A 15,890-nucleotide genomic window follows, 5' to 3' on the forward strand; every position below is an offset into this window, starting at 1 on the left:
GAAAAGCACAAGTCCCAGAGCATTATGGCCTCTTCACCCTGTCACAAGAGCTCTGTTGCAGAAACCTCTCTTAGCACCATGGTATTTTGCAAGTCATTTGCCATGCCAATGCAGAAAACATTACCGTCTCCAGGGGCCTGTGTCTCCATCAACCCTTGCTTAGCAAAGCAGGCTTGACTGCTGCCAGTGTAGAGGGAGAATTTGCTCCAAGTCTGTTTTCAGACTTGAGAAGGCAGCTTGACACATCTTTGAAACATCACATGGACAGGTGTCTTACCTGTTTGGAGCCTCAGTTTCCTCACCTGCAAAACGGGAATAGTCATGAGAATGAAAGTAAGAAGATGTACATTTACCACGTGGCACAGTGTTGGTTTTCCTGACCCTCTGTGCGAAGCAGCCTGGAAAAGGGACTTGGGAATCTCAAGACACCCCCCCCCCCAAGTCTTGACCCTCCCCTTTCTTAATCCTGGGATGATTAAACCTGGGCCCTGTCCTCACCTCCATCTCCAACTCTGGAAAAGCAGGGTATCTAATCCGCCCTGATCTGCCCGACTCCCAGGGTGCAACATAGCTGTGAGGGGAGCTGGGTTGTCAACCAGGCTTAGGACACTGGCTCATGAAGGGTTCAAGTACCAAGGCCATCGAAGGGCCCTAGAATATTTGGGTTGTTGCTGTCCTGGCTGAGCCCTGGCCATTTTCCCATCCTAGAATAGGAATGATCCATGGTGCCCGGGATCTCCCCTGAGGAAGAAGAGGGTCAACATCCCCCTCTGGTTCCCCCTCTGGGAATAAAATGGGTCACTACTGGGAAGGGTTTGTACCCTCCTTCAGGCCCTAGCAGACCCTAGCCTCCCCTGGGAGTACTGCCAGCCAACCTCCAATCCCAGGTACATCATCCATACTTGGGCCACACCTGGCACTAAGGCCCTGATAAAATCACTCCTAGCCTGCTCTCTCCATCCATTCCCCGTCATGGTGACCACGGTGCTCTCTCAAGAACATACTCTGACAAGGTCACACCTCTGCTTGAAACCCTGCAGTGCTTAAAGCCCAAGCTCATTATTTTGGCCCTCAAGGTTCTTCAGGGTATGGCCTCTGCTGAACTCACCAGCTTCCCTCCCCCCTCATTTCTCTTACCCACCCTATGCTCTGGACTCACTTAAGGACCCACAGTTTCCTAATCTTGCCACAGTTTCATATCTCACTGCCTTCTGCATGCTCTTGTCGCTGGTAGGTTGTTCCTTCTGTTATCTTCTAACAAACTTCTATTCATTCTTCAAAGCCCAACTTCAATATCCCCTTTTCTGTCAGATAGCCCTAAACCATGTTCCAAACAGTTCCTTTCTGTGCCCTCTCCATCTTTCTGGTGTCAGCTATCACACCATCTTATCATTTACTTCTTTATAGATATGTCTCCTGCTTGGGACCACAAGCTTAGTAGGTTAGGAATTGATTTCTGAGTACTTTGTCCCAAACTCTTAAATTTCCTCACCACATTTAGGGAATTTCCCTCCCCAGCATGGTGACTGCGCAGCCTGTCACTGTTTGAGGAATCTCGGAGGGTGCTCAGATTTACAACCAAACATCTTGCAGGTCAGCCAACTTTGCCTTGAACCTTTGGTAGCTTGTTTTTCTACCAAATAGATGCCAAACGGGTCTGCAGTGGCTGGTGCATGCCTGCATTTTTAAAAGGTTTTAATGTGTAACTGTTTAATTCTTCCCAGGGAGATATTTTCTAAGGCGATAGAGATATTTTGTAAATAACACACTTCTTTTGTGTTGGAGGTGAAGCAAGGAATGAAAAGTCAATGCACGGGAAGCACAAGTGTTTTGCCAGCCCCTAAGTCAGCTCAGAGGATGAAAAATTCAGCCCTAAGGAATGAATGCCTAGGGATGTATGTCTGTCAGGCAGAGTCGTCTGGAGCACTTCCTAGAAATCTTGACCTGTCCCTGTCAATGGGGAAGGCTAATTAAAGGAAATAAAAGACTAGTAGCCAGGAGATTCCAATGTGCTGGAAAAACAAAGGCAGCCAACCTACAGACTGCTAAGTCAGCTCTCTGCTTTGCCCCTGTCTGGCTCCCCCTCCCATCCAGCCAAACGCTCTTTCTTTTCTTTTCTTCACCGGATTTGCCACCAGCAACACCTACTTGTCTCTCTTCACCCCATGGGAGAACATGCAGGGCCAGGCAGCTGACCGCAGTGGTTCAGAGTGAGGACAGGGAGATGCAAATTTAAACTGCTAGACACCTCTATTCCTCCATCAGAATGACTAAAATGAAAAAGACTGACCTGAGGTGCCTGGGTGGCTCAGTCAGTTGATCATCCGACTCTTGATTTCAGCTCAGGCCGTGATCCCCGGGGGTCATGGGATCAAGCCCCGCGTCGGGTGAATGCGGAGCCTGCTTGGGATTCTCTCTCTTTCCATCCCTCTGCCCCTCCCCTGCTCGTGCTCTCTTTATGTGTAAAAAAAAATTTTTTTTTAATAAATAAATAAAAATAAAAAGACTGACCTTAGCAAACATTGGGGAGGATGTGGAGCAACTAGAACGCTCACATGCTTCTGATGGGAATGCAAAATGATGCAGTACGGCACTTATGAGGTTAAATACACGCCTGAGCAGAGGAGCCCACCATCCATGCCTAGGAAATTTCAAAAGTGAAATGAAAACATGTAGCTACACAAACAACCATACACGAATGTGCAGAACGCCATTATTCACATAAGCCAAAGTGTGGAAACCACCGAAAAGTCTATCAACAGATGAATGGATGCAACGAAATGTGGTCTGTCCCTACAGTGGAATATTACTTGGCTGTGAAAAAAGGAGCAAAGTCCTGATAGATGTTATAACATGGGTCAACCTTGAAAATATTATGCCAGGCAAAAGAAGGGAGTGACAAAAGACCACATATTGTAAGATTTCACGTACATGAAATGTCCCCCGAATAGGCAAATCTACAGAGACAGAAAGTAGATCAGTGGTTGCCAAGGGCTGGGTGGAAGAGAGAAAGAATGACTACTAATGGGTAGGGCATTTGTTTTTGTGGTGCTGAAGATGTTCTAAAATTGACGGTGGTGATGGTTGTACAACACTGTGAATATAGTAGAAAAACAACAACAACCGCACACTTTAAAAGGGCGAATTGCATGGTATTTGAATGACACCTCCCTAAAGCTGTCCCATGCATACATATATCCACATGGCGACAAAGACCATGACTCAAGCCCAAAGCAAGCATTCAGGTAGTGTGAGGAGTGCCATAATTAGACCTGCAGATCGGATCTGGCCATGGGATCTTGTGTGGCTGGCAGCATGGAAATCCTCATTGAATCTCTTTGCCTGTAGGCTGGGCATGTGCTCTCCAGGCCTCTGTTAGGCGCACAGGATTTACTAATTACATAATCTGCTTGGCTTGATGTGTCCATGCCTGCACCAGGTCAGGGGACCCTTGGATACCCGGGGCGGAAGGGACATGGTCCTGACCTAGACCGAGCTCCTCTTAGAAGCCACTGTACCTCACCCTTTCACTAGTGTTACATCATGATATGCCACAATGCTGGCAAGTAGGGCCGCTGCGTCTATGAACTGGCAGAGAGTGAATCCTGGGACAGGGCCCCACTGTCCGTGTGAGATGAGTCTGATGTGCTGTCGTTCCCTCTTTTGTATAATCACAACAGTAGAGAGCATTTATGAAGTGCTTTCTATGTGCTGGCACAAGTGTAAATCTTAGTATGTAACATCTCCTTTAATTCCGACCCTAGAGGGGGTGTCAAGTATTAGCCCCCTGTGTGCTCACTGGTGATTGTACACCTTGTTCAAGACCACCCAGCTGTAAGTGGTGGAGTGGGGAATGGAACGTAGTCAGTCAGGCTCTAGACCCACAGATGGCCTCCCTAAGGTCACAATGGAGAGCCAAAGGGCCTGAAGGCTATCTGCTCCTGCTGCACCTGTCATCAGGAGAAGGCAGAGGGTGGGGAGGACACAGGGCTCGGGCAGCCAGAACAGGTTATTCAGCCCCATGAAGCTGGGGCTAGCCACACTGGCTATAGATCAGGGGAACAAAGGAGCAGGATATTTACCCTGTGATGGGCAGGAAGGGCAGAGAAAAACACCAGAGGTGTTTCTGTCCTGAAGAGCTAAATCAGAGATATTACCAGGCATTTCTGGTACCAGGCTTCACACTGATGGAGAGGATGGAGGGAGGAAGGAAGGGAGGGAAGAAGTGAGGGTGAGGAGAGGGAAGAAGGGAGGGGGAGAGGAGGGAGGAAGTGAGGGTGAGGGGAGGGAGGAAGGAAGAAGGCAAAGTCTTCTCAGCTCAGCGAATATTAAGATGAATGGTTTTATTTCTTGGTTGTTTGGTTGGTAGGTTGGTTTTCAGGGTCATGGGTAATGGACAAAGCATAGGTTCACTTGCCTGATCAAAGCAGTCCCTGAACTTTCTTACTGAAAAAAAAAAACAAAAACAAAAACAAAAACAAAAAAAACCCCTGGCAGCCAGGCCTTTAGCTCCTGGAGATCTCCCCCTGCCCAATTCTTCCTTGACCTTTCCACCGCATCTTCCACTCTACACCCATTTAACAGAGACTCGAGATCAAAATCGTGATTGTGAAAGGTTTATTCAGGTAAGAGTTATTAGGCTAGGCTCACTCGTAGTGATGGATACAGGTCATCTTATGCACAACTCATTTTAAATGGTATGTAATAAGTCCAAAAAATAAGCTCACGCCATTTCCAAGTAGTGAGAGAAAGAGTAGCTGGTGTCATTGAGCGCGCACTACCTTCCAGGTGCTGAGCGAGGCCCCGTGCACGTCATCCTCCGACCTCTCCACGTGCTTACAAGGTTAGCTGTCCTTCCCCCATTTAACAGGTAAGCAACCGGCGGCTTCAGGGGGAGTCATGTCACACAAGGGCACATAAGTGCCAGCTCTTGAATTCTCCAGTCTTTGAGAGTGGAAGCTTTTTCTTTTTATCTCTTTTGGCCTTTGCTGATGCCTGGTGATAGGACTTTCTACAACTGGGCCAACTTCCCCTGTCGGGCTCTTTACCAAACATTCCAGGTAGACTTATCACCCTGTGATAACATGGGAAGTTCTCATTCATTCCATCTGTATCAAAGCCTAAAAACAAAACAAACAGGAAACTGTATTCATAAAAAAATATATATGAATTCAACTGTATCGATCAAAAAAAAGTCTGTAGAATTGTTAAAAATGTATTTACAAATTCCTTTTTCCTCTGTGCTTCATTAGTGCAAATGACATACCCCGTTCTGGTATCAGGGCTGGGACTCTTGCCGCCCAGCTGCTGTCTCTGCATCCTGGCCATCCCACTGCTCACTGATGCCTCTCTGGACAGGGTTGAGGCTGTGTGCTGGCCCAGTGGGCAGAAACGAGTAAGACCCAGGCTGCTGGGGGCAATCAGGCATGCTCATTAAGTAGCAATGAATGCAGGGCCTACTCTGAGAAGTGCTGTGAGGAAGGCTTAGATAAAAAGCGTGAGAGTGCAGAGAAGGAAAAAGGCCTTTCTGTCTCAGGGAATCAGCAAGGCTGAAAGATGGGTAGGAAACAGATGGGGGAACACCGTGAGGAGGGCTGAGGGCCCAACTTCTTTCTCACCATCATTGCTGCTACCACGGGTGGCCATGTGCCAAGCTCTGTGCCAGGCACCTTATCCACATTACATCACTTACTCCTCAGAGCAACCCACTGAGGCTGTTACTGCTACCGCCCCCTCCTTTCGGATGAGCAATCTGAAGCTCCTTGCCCAAGGTCACACAGGTAAGTTCCAGAAGCAGGCTTTGAATCCAGGTCTATCAGAAGCCAGAGCCCCTGCTCTTAGAGTGATTTACCATTTTCAGAGAACTTTCAAATTCGTTATCCCATCTGATCTTCCTGTACCCAGAGTTTCTCTATGTCTCACCAGCCTGTTGGCACAAATGAGTCACCCTACCGGTAACAGTGTGAATTTTACTTGCCCTCCCCCTCCCCCTCCCTTTGCTCACTTTGGTTCTCTGGCCACCTGCAAAGCCTCACCCACCTCTAGCGAGAGTCCCAGGGGGTATCTATGGTCACCTTTTCCTGCACTGCTCCCCCGTTAAAGCTCACTGCCCAAGAAGGTCATGGAAGGTCCCACCCAATCTGTCCAGGCGTGTCCCCTTTGAGAATCCTTCCCCAGCAAGCCGAGGCTCAGGACCCTGCACGAGGTGTGTGACCTCAGCTCAGCTACCCCTGGCCCACCCCCATGAGCCTCAGTTTTCTTACCCGGGAAAGCAGAGAGGTTAGTTCAGTTCCACATGTGTTCCCTGAGCAGCGGCTAAATATAACGGTGAACCATGGAACCAAAGGAAGGGGGTGAATCGAGCCAGGCCCTCGATAAGACACACACATAAGCAATTATACCCCCAAGACCCATGTGCAGGGCGTAAGGGCCACAAGGGAATCAAACTGTTGTGGGAAGGGCTGTTTCTGGCTGGTGAGAGGCCCATATGGCAGCCATTCATGGAGGCCCTAACATACACCAGATCCCAGCTCAGAGCTTTACCCGCATTAACCCATTTAATCCTCCCCCAAAGCCAGTTGAGACAAAGACAGAATTATCCCCATGTTAGAGAGGAAACTGAGGCTCAGGGAGGTGAAGTCATTTGCCCAAGGCCACACAGTTAAGTAAGTGGTGGCAGAATTAGGTCTGACAGCCCCTAGCTCTTAATTGCTATCTTCACAGAAGTGGGGTCAGTAAATCTTGGCTTTGTAAACCAGCTCAGTCCTGATACTGCTCAGATCAATCCTTCCCGTGGTATGATTGTAGAATCACACATTGTTTCCCCATCTGCACAGTCAGCTGGAACAAAAGTCCCTGGAGTTCAAGTCAAACTATGGGGACCAACTCTGAAATCATGGAAAAACCTCAAGTGGACGGTCAGGGCTGTTTCATTGGAAAGTTTTTCTCCCGTGCAGTTTTCAGAAAACTTGGGAGCCCTGTGTCCCTTGTTCGTGCTAGACCTCGGCCTGCGATGGTGTCTGGCTGATCAATGGTAGTCATACCCATGAGTATCATGGAGAGCACTTCACATGCACCGCCTCATTTCATCTTGATGACAGTACGCAGTGATATTCCATCTCCGTTTTACAGAGAAGAGAACCCGGTCTTGAAAAGAAGAAGCCTCTTTCTGGAGGTGACCCAGGCAGTAAGTGGCTGGTCCCTGAAACAGGCCTGGTGACCCTAAAACCTGCCCTCTTAATGATGACTTGAATGTGTTGCTCATTTTCCGTTCTCGGGGATTCTCAACCGAGGCTGCTCATTCACAATACCTGGGATACTATTTAGAATACTATGGTGAGGCCCATCCCAGACCAATTAAATCAGTCTCTGGGAATGGACTCAGGTTGAAAACCTTGCCTCTAGGACATGCCTGGCATTCTACCAAGAGCCTCAGCCAGACCTGGAACTTCAGAGAGAATTGGATAGTGGGAGGGGGAGAGAGGAAGGTTACCTGATTCTTCTTCTCCTCCCTTCCCCTTCCATCTCCTCCTTTTCCAGCCAACTGAGGGACTGGCCTCAGCCTTTCTCTTGATCTGAGATCATTTGGCCTTTGGGATAAGATTTCTATGTGACCCCTCCCCTACACTGTGCCTCATAAGCCTGGCACATAATAGGTGCTCAGTAAACATAATAGGTGGTGAACAGATCGTGAAGAGAACCCTCCAGCCATTCCTTCCAGGCAGGTGAAATTGCATGGATCTATTCTGCTGGAGTTCAAAGAACATGCACAACTGGAAGGAGACTTGCCCACCCCGGCAGGTAGCAAGATGCTCCCATCAGCCACGCATGAAGGTACCCTTTGCACCACCTCTTTCCCAGTAATAGGTATTAACTTAAAAAAAGAGATCCTTTCTAATTTAATGGGTAGAAAACAATCTCGGTTTTGGTTTGAATTTACATTTCTTTGAATACTGGTGAGGACGAACATTTTTTTCATGTGCTTATTAGTCATTTGTATTGCTTCTTCTGTGAATTGTCTGTTCCCAATTTACTAATTTACAACGAGAAATGTAACTGCCAAGGGGACCGGATACACGTGTCCTCCAGCCAACACACCAGCTCCCTGTAGGCACACTCCTCAGGATGCCAAACTCTAATCAGGAGATGCTTGGTGAACACAGCGTGAGCAAAAGGAGGGGTTGGTTATAGGATTCCAGGATTTACGGCATCAGGGCAAGCTAGACTTGCCACCGGGGTCCACAGAATCCCTGACTACGGATCCTCCCTCTTTCTCTTTCCTCTGCCTCCCTAGCTGCCCAGCCCTTCTTCAGATGGACATTTCTTTCTTTAGAAACATGACTACGTTCATTTTAGTGCTTCCTCTGGCCCACGATCCCTCCTTGATTGTATGCTTGAACTCTCAAAGCAATCTTCATCCCTAATTCCTGTGCCTCCTTGGACCACCTTCCCATTTCCTGGGGATTTACAAAGTCTAGCCTATAGCTTTGGGGGAGTCTGCCCCTCCCCTTGTTGTGCTGGAATTGCCTCCTTCTATAAAGTGTGAGCAGTTTCAGGGGGCCTGGACCTTCCACATTCAGAACGTTTACATACTTGTGCCTTTTCCAAGCCCTTCCGTAGACTATCCTGGGGGGCCTCTGACTTCCACAAAGTTAAGATCCATTGCTATAGAAGACTCTGAGAGTGGAGAGAAAGGAATGAATGGCAACCCCCCCCCCCCCAAAAAAAGAACTAGAGGAACTAGAAAGAGGAGATCCAGCTGGGTGTGTGGTCTGAAGGGTGCCTGGAGCAGGAAGCACAGGACAGATTTTGTTTAAGGGCAGGAGGAGAAAGAGGATTTTCAGTGGGCAAGGGCTGGGTTTCTCTGACCTCGAATGTGCTGCGGTCTCCTTCCTGCTGGCCTTCAGTGCCCTTTACCTCTACCCCAGACCTCCAAAATGATCCTCCTAAACCAAATCTGACAGACTCACTCCCCTCCTTCAACCCTTCCTGTGTGCCTGCTACCCATGGGATAAACTCCCAAATCCCTGAGGACAGCATGCAAAGTCCTTCACAGCCTGGCCTCAACTTTCCCTTCCAGGCTTGCCGCTTTTCCCCAGCAGATTGCTGGATGGTTCCTGAATATGCCATGCATGCTCACACCTCCGGGCCTTGGCTTGGGCAAGGCCTTTAGCTTGGGACACCTTCCCCAACTTGGCCCACTCCTTCTTGTTTTTTTAAGACCCAGCTCAAATGTCCACTCCTCCCTGGAGTCTTTCCTGAGCCCCTTCCTTCCTCGAAACCCTTAATTATGGCATTTACCACATATATGAGAGTGTAACTTTTCCAAGCATCCTCCTCTCCTAGACCATGAGGATCCTGACATCAAATATCGTGTCTGGTTTATCTGGGTGTCCTAACCTCCAGCATGGTGCCACACGTAGTAAGGCTGAATGAATGAGAAGTTCTCTGATGCTCGTGGGGAAGCACCATGAGGAGAGAATCAGGAGGTCAGGCTCAGGTTCCTACCCCCTTGGGGGCTTGGACAAATTCCTTATTCTCTCTAGTCCTCAGTTCCTTTTCTGCAGGAAAGCACTGGGACTTCACTATCTACAAGGTTATTTATTAAGACTATCTCTGTACAAGAAACTGTTCTAGAAATAAACATATTGTAATAATTATATATAATGCATATAATATATGCATTGTATAATACTCATTGTATGTATTTATTATACAATAATGTATATAAATATTTCTGGTAGAATGAAAAGACAAAAGCAAAGTCCTAGAAGTCACATGCAGTCTACCTAGAACCAAGGAAAGCAGGACTAAGACCTCTCAAGGGGAGAGAGTTTTTAACTTTGGGGCAACAGTGTGTGTCATTACAAGAAACACCATGCTGCCTTGGGCCCAAAGAACTAATGTGGTGAAGTGAAATAAACATGGATATGAGAGTCTGGCAGAACACTGCTCAAATCTCAGCTCTGCTACCCTCCACATGACCCATAACAAGTCACTTTACCTCTCTAGCTCTGAAAGCTGGACATTGTCCGGCTACCCCAGAGAGTTGCTATTAGGACTCAATTGGACATAGGACTCCATGAATGCTAGAATTCCTTTCCCTTTACTCCCAAGGGTTGTAAGCTATAAGGAAAGGGAGCTTGGACAAGAGACTCAATCCTTAGCCTCAGTTTCCTCATCTGTCAAGAGGGCTATTTTGAGATGAAGTGAGATCTTGGGTGCAGACAGCTGTGCTATCGATGTTAAAATGAGTGTTAGCTTCCCTCCCAGCCTGGCAGTGGAGTGTAAACTCCAGCTCCATCTTCTTGGGCAGAAAGCTTGAAACAAGGGATTCAGAGCTCTGGAGACAGCTGAGAAGGAAGCACAGTCAAGAAAAAGAGTCAGAGGAAGGGCTGTGGAACACGTGACGATTTGCCTTCTCCCATCAGAAAACGCTCTTAAACAAACAGCAAGTTTCCTCCATTAATAAGGCCTGTGGAATGCAGATGAGATTTTTTTTTCCTCCTCCTTTTTTGCTGATTAAGTTCCCCTGAAACCCCCTTAAGAATTTTAATAAGAAATGCAAAAATCAACAAAAGTCCTGCAAATCCTTTCCTGTTATTAAATAAAGGGAAAGTAAATATTGCAAATTGGACATATTTCATAAGAGGATGTTTTGTTTGGGCAAAAAAAAAAATGAGAAAGAAAAGAAAAAGCCATTTGCTTTCTGGCAGCAAATACAAGTCTTTGCTGAATTTTGGTTTCAAATGTGATGACTGGGGCATTATTGCTGGTTTGCCTGGAATTCAGGCCTTTTGATATCTGAGGCAGCCATACCCAAGAGAGCAGGAAAGCCAGGTTTGGGCCATGTTGGACCTCTTCTCCCCTGTCTCCTGTGAACAGAATAGAGAGTTTTCCAACCACCAAGGAAGTTATGATCCTGAGCTCAGAGGTGGGCACCTCTAAGGGGTCACACACAAGACAAAAGCAACTTGGAACAAAGAAGAATTTTATGGGAAAGTAAAAACCACAAAATGTTCTCTGTGGTAAGAGACCTTTTATGAGACTATAAAACATATTGTATCAATGCAGCACAGTAGTCCTGCAGTCAGGCGGACCTGGATTTAAATCCTACCTTTGTCACTTCTTAGCTGGGCTACCTTGGATGAATTACTTAACCTCTCTGATACACTTTCCTCACCTTCCAAAATGGGGAGAATAAAGGGGCACCTGGGTGGCTCAGTCAGTTAAGCATCTGACACCTGATTTCTGCTCAGGTCATGATCTCACAGTTCATGGGATCGAGCCCCGAGTGGGGCTCTGCACTGACAGCTGGAGCCTGCTTGGGATTCTCTCTCTCCTCTCTCTCTCTGCCCCTCCCCTGCTTGCACTCTAAATAAATAAACATTTTTTAAAGGGGAGAATAGAAGTATTTACTAATAGGCCTGCTATGAGGAATAAATGAGTAGGGAAATGAGCCAATGCAAGGAAAGTGCTAGGCTCTATATGTATCTCATATTATTTTGTGTAATATGAAAATGTAAAGGAAGAGGAAAAAGATTTCTCTTTATTTCTTTGTAGTGATTGGCAGTTTGCAAAGAACAGTAGCACTCATGACTTTACATGCCTGCCAGCTCAGCCCCAGGAGACGGGCAAAGTGAGCCTTACCCTTCATTTGTGGTTGGAGCACCTGTTGCTGGAAAGTGGGTGTGACCCCTCAAGGACCCGCATGAAGAAATGGTCTGTGACCATGAGGTCAGAAAAAATGACCAAAGGAAAGGAGGGAGAGAAGCCAGAGGATGTGGCCATTTCCAGCCACAGAGAAGCCACATCTGCCCCAGGGCCCCTACACCCCCTCCTATTCCTCTCTGTCCTCCTTGTGGGGTTCCTGTGACCTCACCTGGCACTGGCTTCTCCCTGGCAGGGACAGCAGTCACAACGTGTTGGGGCTGCTTGTAGAATGCCAGGATGGGATCTTACGCTGAAATGCTGGTGCATTGGACCCCACCAGCCACATTCCCATAGCAGAGGCTCGGCCTGTGCACCCTATAGGGCTAGAACCTGTTTGCCACTTCCCCTGATCACTTTCCTCCAGGCTCCTCTCAGACCCAGAGTACTGGCAACCGCCCTCATCAAACCGTTGATGCTAAATAGGAAAATTGTTTTGGTTTTGTGGTTTTTCTATCTTTGTATTTATTTGTTTACCTGAAGCATCTTTTTGTGCAAAAATTAAAATCAATGAAGAAATACAACAAATAATTTAACAATCACCTATATTCCCACAGCCACATTTGCTTCTAGGTTTGTTTGTTTGTTTGTTTGTTTGTTTGTTTGTTTGTTTTTGCCCAAAGCAGAGCTTGAACTCACAACCCTGAGATCAAGACCTGAGCTGAGATCAAGAGTCAGACGCTTAACTGACTGAGCCCCCCAGGTGCCCCCGACCCTCCCACCCCCACTTTTTTAAATTGCAAACCATTATGCCTTGATTTTTAAAATTCTCTGTATGTATCTCTTTGAACATCTGTGCCCAAGATACTCTAAGGAATTTATCCCTAAGTAAAATGTGCTTGATTGTGAAGAACAGGACAGGAGTACGCATACCTGGGATTCATCCCCCCTCTTGTGCTTATTCCCTGTGTGACCTTGGACAAGTCACTTCACCTCTGTCAATCTGTTTTCTTACCTACAAAATGGGTATATGATAATTCCTAACTCAGTGGGCTGATGTGAGAGTTAAAATTAAGTGAGACTGTCTCTAAAAAGCAGCTGGAATAGCGCAAATGGTAAGAGCCCAGTCTCATCATTCATGTTACAGATTTTTCTAGCAACAAAAGAAGGATGGAAAGGCACATCCTTTGTGCTTTGCACAAGGGACCTGGGCCCAGCAAAGCAAAGCCTCAGAGGCTTGCCCAACCCACCTTACTATATGCTGTCAACTCTATCCCTGAGCCTGGCCTGGTGTTAGCTCCCCAAATAACTGAGCAAATGTACCTCTCAGCGTCTTGGTTTCCTTGCCTGTACAATGCGATAACACCTACCTCAAAGGGCTGTTGTGAGGCTTAAATGCTAGATAATAAATGCAGGGCACTTGTTAAAACTGTATCCTTTCTCGCTCACCTTGACCCTTTCTCCTTCAAAGCAGTGAAATTACCTGAAGTTTCATCTTGCTGGCAGGGTGAAGCTGGACTGTCCCTAGTTTGATTTTTGTTTCCCAAGCCTTGCACTTTACTTTGCAGATGCTGCAAGTCAACACGTGGAGGTTTTGTGGGGTCCCCGTGTTTGTTTTTCTCCCTGGAAATTGTGTCCAGGAAAAGCTGGGTGCTTTAAATTTGCTAAAATATCTCCATCTAGTGGGCTCGCTGAAATACTGCATAGTTAGGCGCTGTCTGGGAAAAACAATGGGGCGACAGCTGGGGCCGCCCTGCCCAGCTCAGAAACGCCGGTGGCTCCCCATTGTCTACGGGGTAAAGTCCAAATGCCAAGCCTGGAATTCAAGTGCCTGCACAATCAGCCCCCGCCCTGCCTATCGAACTTTATCGTCAGCAGCGACCTCCTGCCCCGCCAGCCAGGCCCAGCTCCTCCCCTCCAGTACCTCAAAACCCACACCTGCCTGGCACACGGGCCTGCCGGGCCTGCCCATGTGCCCCAGCCCACTGTCTCCCTCCTCCTTGCCACTCTCCTGAAGCTAACCCTCCTTCCAGGCTCAGCTCAAAGGCCACTTCTTCTCGGAAGACCCCCCGCCCATCAACCCATCCTGGTCTTCCCTGACCTCCCACCAACACTTGTTGTTGGCTATTTTTGTATTTCAGAGTTAAAGCTGTGTTTTGTCAATGCACTGCCCTCTCGTGTCCAACACAGTGGATTTAAATGATCTCAGGCCCTGGAGTCCCCGTGGATCTGGATCCTTATCTGGCCTTTACCACTTCCCAGCTCTGGGAACTAGGAAGAGAGAGGGAACCTCACCTATGAAATAAGTAGTGAGAACACCTGCCTCACAGGGCTGTGGTGAGAATCAAAACAGGATGCCAAGTGGCCAGTGCATATAAACACCCAACAAATCATCATTAGAGTGGTCAGATACATATATATAGGATATATATACAAGATATATACAGGATACCCAGTTGAACTTGAATTTCAGACAAACGATCTTTTGAAAATTTTATTCTAGAGAGTGAAAGAGAGCATGAGCAGGGGAAAAGGGCAGAGGGAGAGAGAGAAAGAGGGAGAGAGAGAGAGAGAGAGAGAGAGAGAGAGAGAGAGAGTGAGTCTTAAGCAGGCTCCACACTCAGCATGGAGCCCAACTCACAACTCGATCCCATAACCCTGGGATCACGACCTGTGTCGAAACAAAGAGTACGACACTCAACCGACTGAGCCACCCAAGCACCCCCAACGATTTTTTTTAGTATAAGTATATCCCAAATATTACATGGAGGTTCCATGTAACATTTCACAGATAAATGATGCTAAGGATTATTGTTCATTTTGTTACGTTTGCTAATGATGTTGGGGAGATGTACACACATACATACATACATACATACATACGCACGCATGCACACAAACTGGCAGATTCTGTGTTTGCAAATTCACCTACTGGCTAACATTTATTTGTGATGCCAAAATCAATATTCATAGCACTTAGTCATTCGCAGACATGCACATGCAGAACACAGAAAAATTTGAGTCTCCCCATATGCATGCTCCCAGCTGAAGTCAACACTTGATACTCTTCTTGTTCCAGCTCTCATACTGTAAATAAGTTTGCTTTTGGCAGTTTCTTTAGTACCACCTTTTTTCTCATTTTTGTGCTTTCTGTTAGTGATTTCACTGTTTAAAATGGACACCAAGCAGAGTGCTGAAGTGCTTTCATGTGTTCCTAAGCCACGAAAGGCTGTGATGTGCCTTACAGAGGAAATACCTGTGTTAGATAAGGTTCATACAGGCATGAGTTACAGTGCTGTTGGCCATGAGTTCAATGGTAATGAATCAACAGTAGATATTAAATAAAGTATCTTTAAACAGAAAGCAAGGTTATGTACTGATCAGTTGATAAAAATATTGTGGCCAGAGTCTGTCAGGAACCTAACCCTGTATTTCCCCATGAGCAATGGTTTGGTGTTCATGGTGACTCTATAGAACTGTGAATAATGAGAATCAACTATATATCATATCTATGTATATGTAAACATATCAACTATGCATATGAAATATATATGTGATAAAAATTAAATATTTATCTATTAGGGATACATGCAGAAATATTATGAGTGAAATCAATGTCTAGGATTGCTTTCAAATATTCCAGCAGTGGGATAAAGGCATATATAGGGAGAGTATAAAAGAAACAAGATAGCAAAGGTTGAAGATTGTGGAAGTGATGATTTATTAGAATATTCTCTCTACTTTTGTGTTTGAAAATGACCATAACAAAAGTTTTTTTTTTTTCAAAAGGTTTTAAAAAAACACACTGAAGTGAAAATCTCAGGGGAAGAATATCTTATTCAGTAGCTTTCACTCTGGACCTCTGTGGGGACAGGGCTCTCCAGGACGCCACCTGAGATCTCATTATGGGCAAATCCCAAACCCTTGAATGCAGAGTTCTGTGCTGAGAGGTTCAGGAGATGTGGCTGCAGTGTCGGTGCCACCTAAGACATGCTCTGCCACCTTTGGCAACTCTGAACCTTTTTTCTTATCAGTTAAATAAGGAAATTGAACTGGACAACCTCCAGGTTCCCTTTCCTCTCTCATTCTAGGGGCACCTGGGTGGCTCAGGCCGTTAAGTGTCCGACTCTTGATTTTGGCTCAGGTCATGATCTCATGGTTCATGAGTGTGAGACCTTCATCGGGCTCTGTGCTGACAGCGTGCAGCCTCCTTGGGATTCTCTCTCTCCCTCTCCCTCTGC

General features: G+C 46.7%; 1 protein-coding gene across 1 annotated transcript in view; it reads left to right on the forward strand.

Annotated features, from left to right (window-relative positions):
* TSEN2 (tRNA splicing endonuclease subunit 2) overlaps positions 1–15,890 on the forward strand; it is a 75,837-nt gene that overhangs the window by 1,881 nt on the left and 58,066 nt on the right. The window contains exon 2 of the mRNA XM_047839854.1: positions 4,789–4,870. The gene's annotated coding sequence lies outside the window, so the exon portion shown is untranslated. The remainder of the gene's footprint in view (positions 1–4,788; positions 4,871–15,890) is intronic.

This window comes from Prionailurus viverrinus, chromosome A2, assembly GCF_022837055.1.
Source record: "Prionailurus viverrinus isolate Anna chromosome A2, UM_Priviv_1.0, whole genome shotgun sequence".
In the NCBI taxonomy this organism is placed as follows: domain Eukaryota; kingdom Metazoa; phylum Chordata; class Mammalia; order Carnivora; family Felidae; genus Prionailurus; species Prionailurus viverrinus.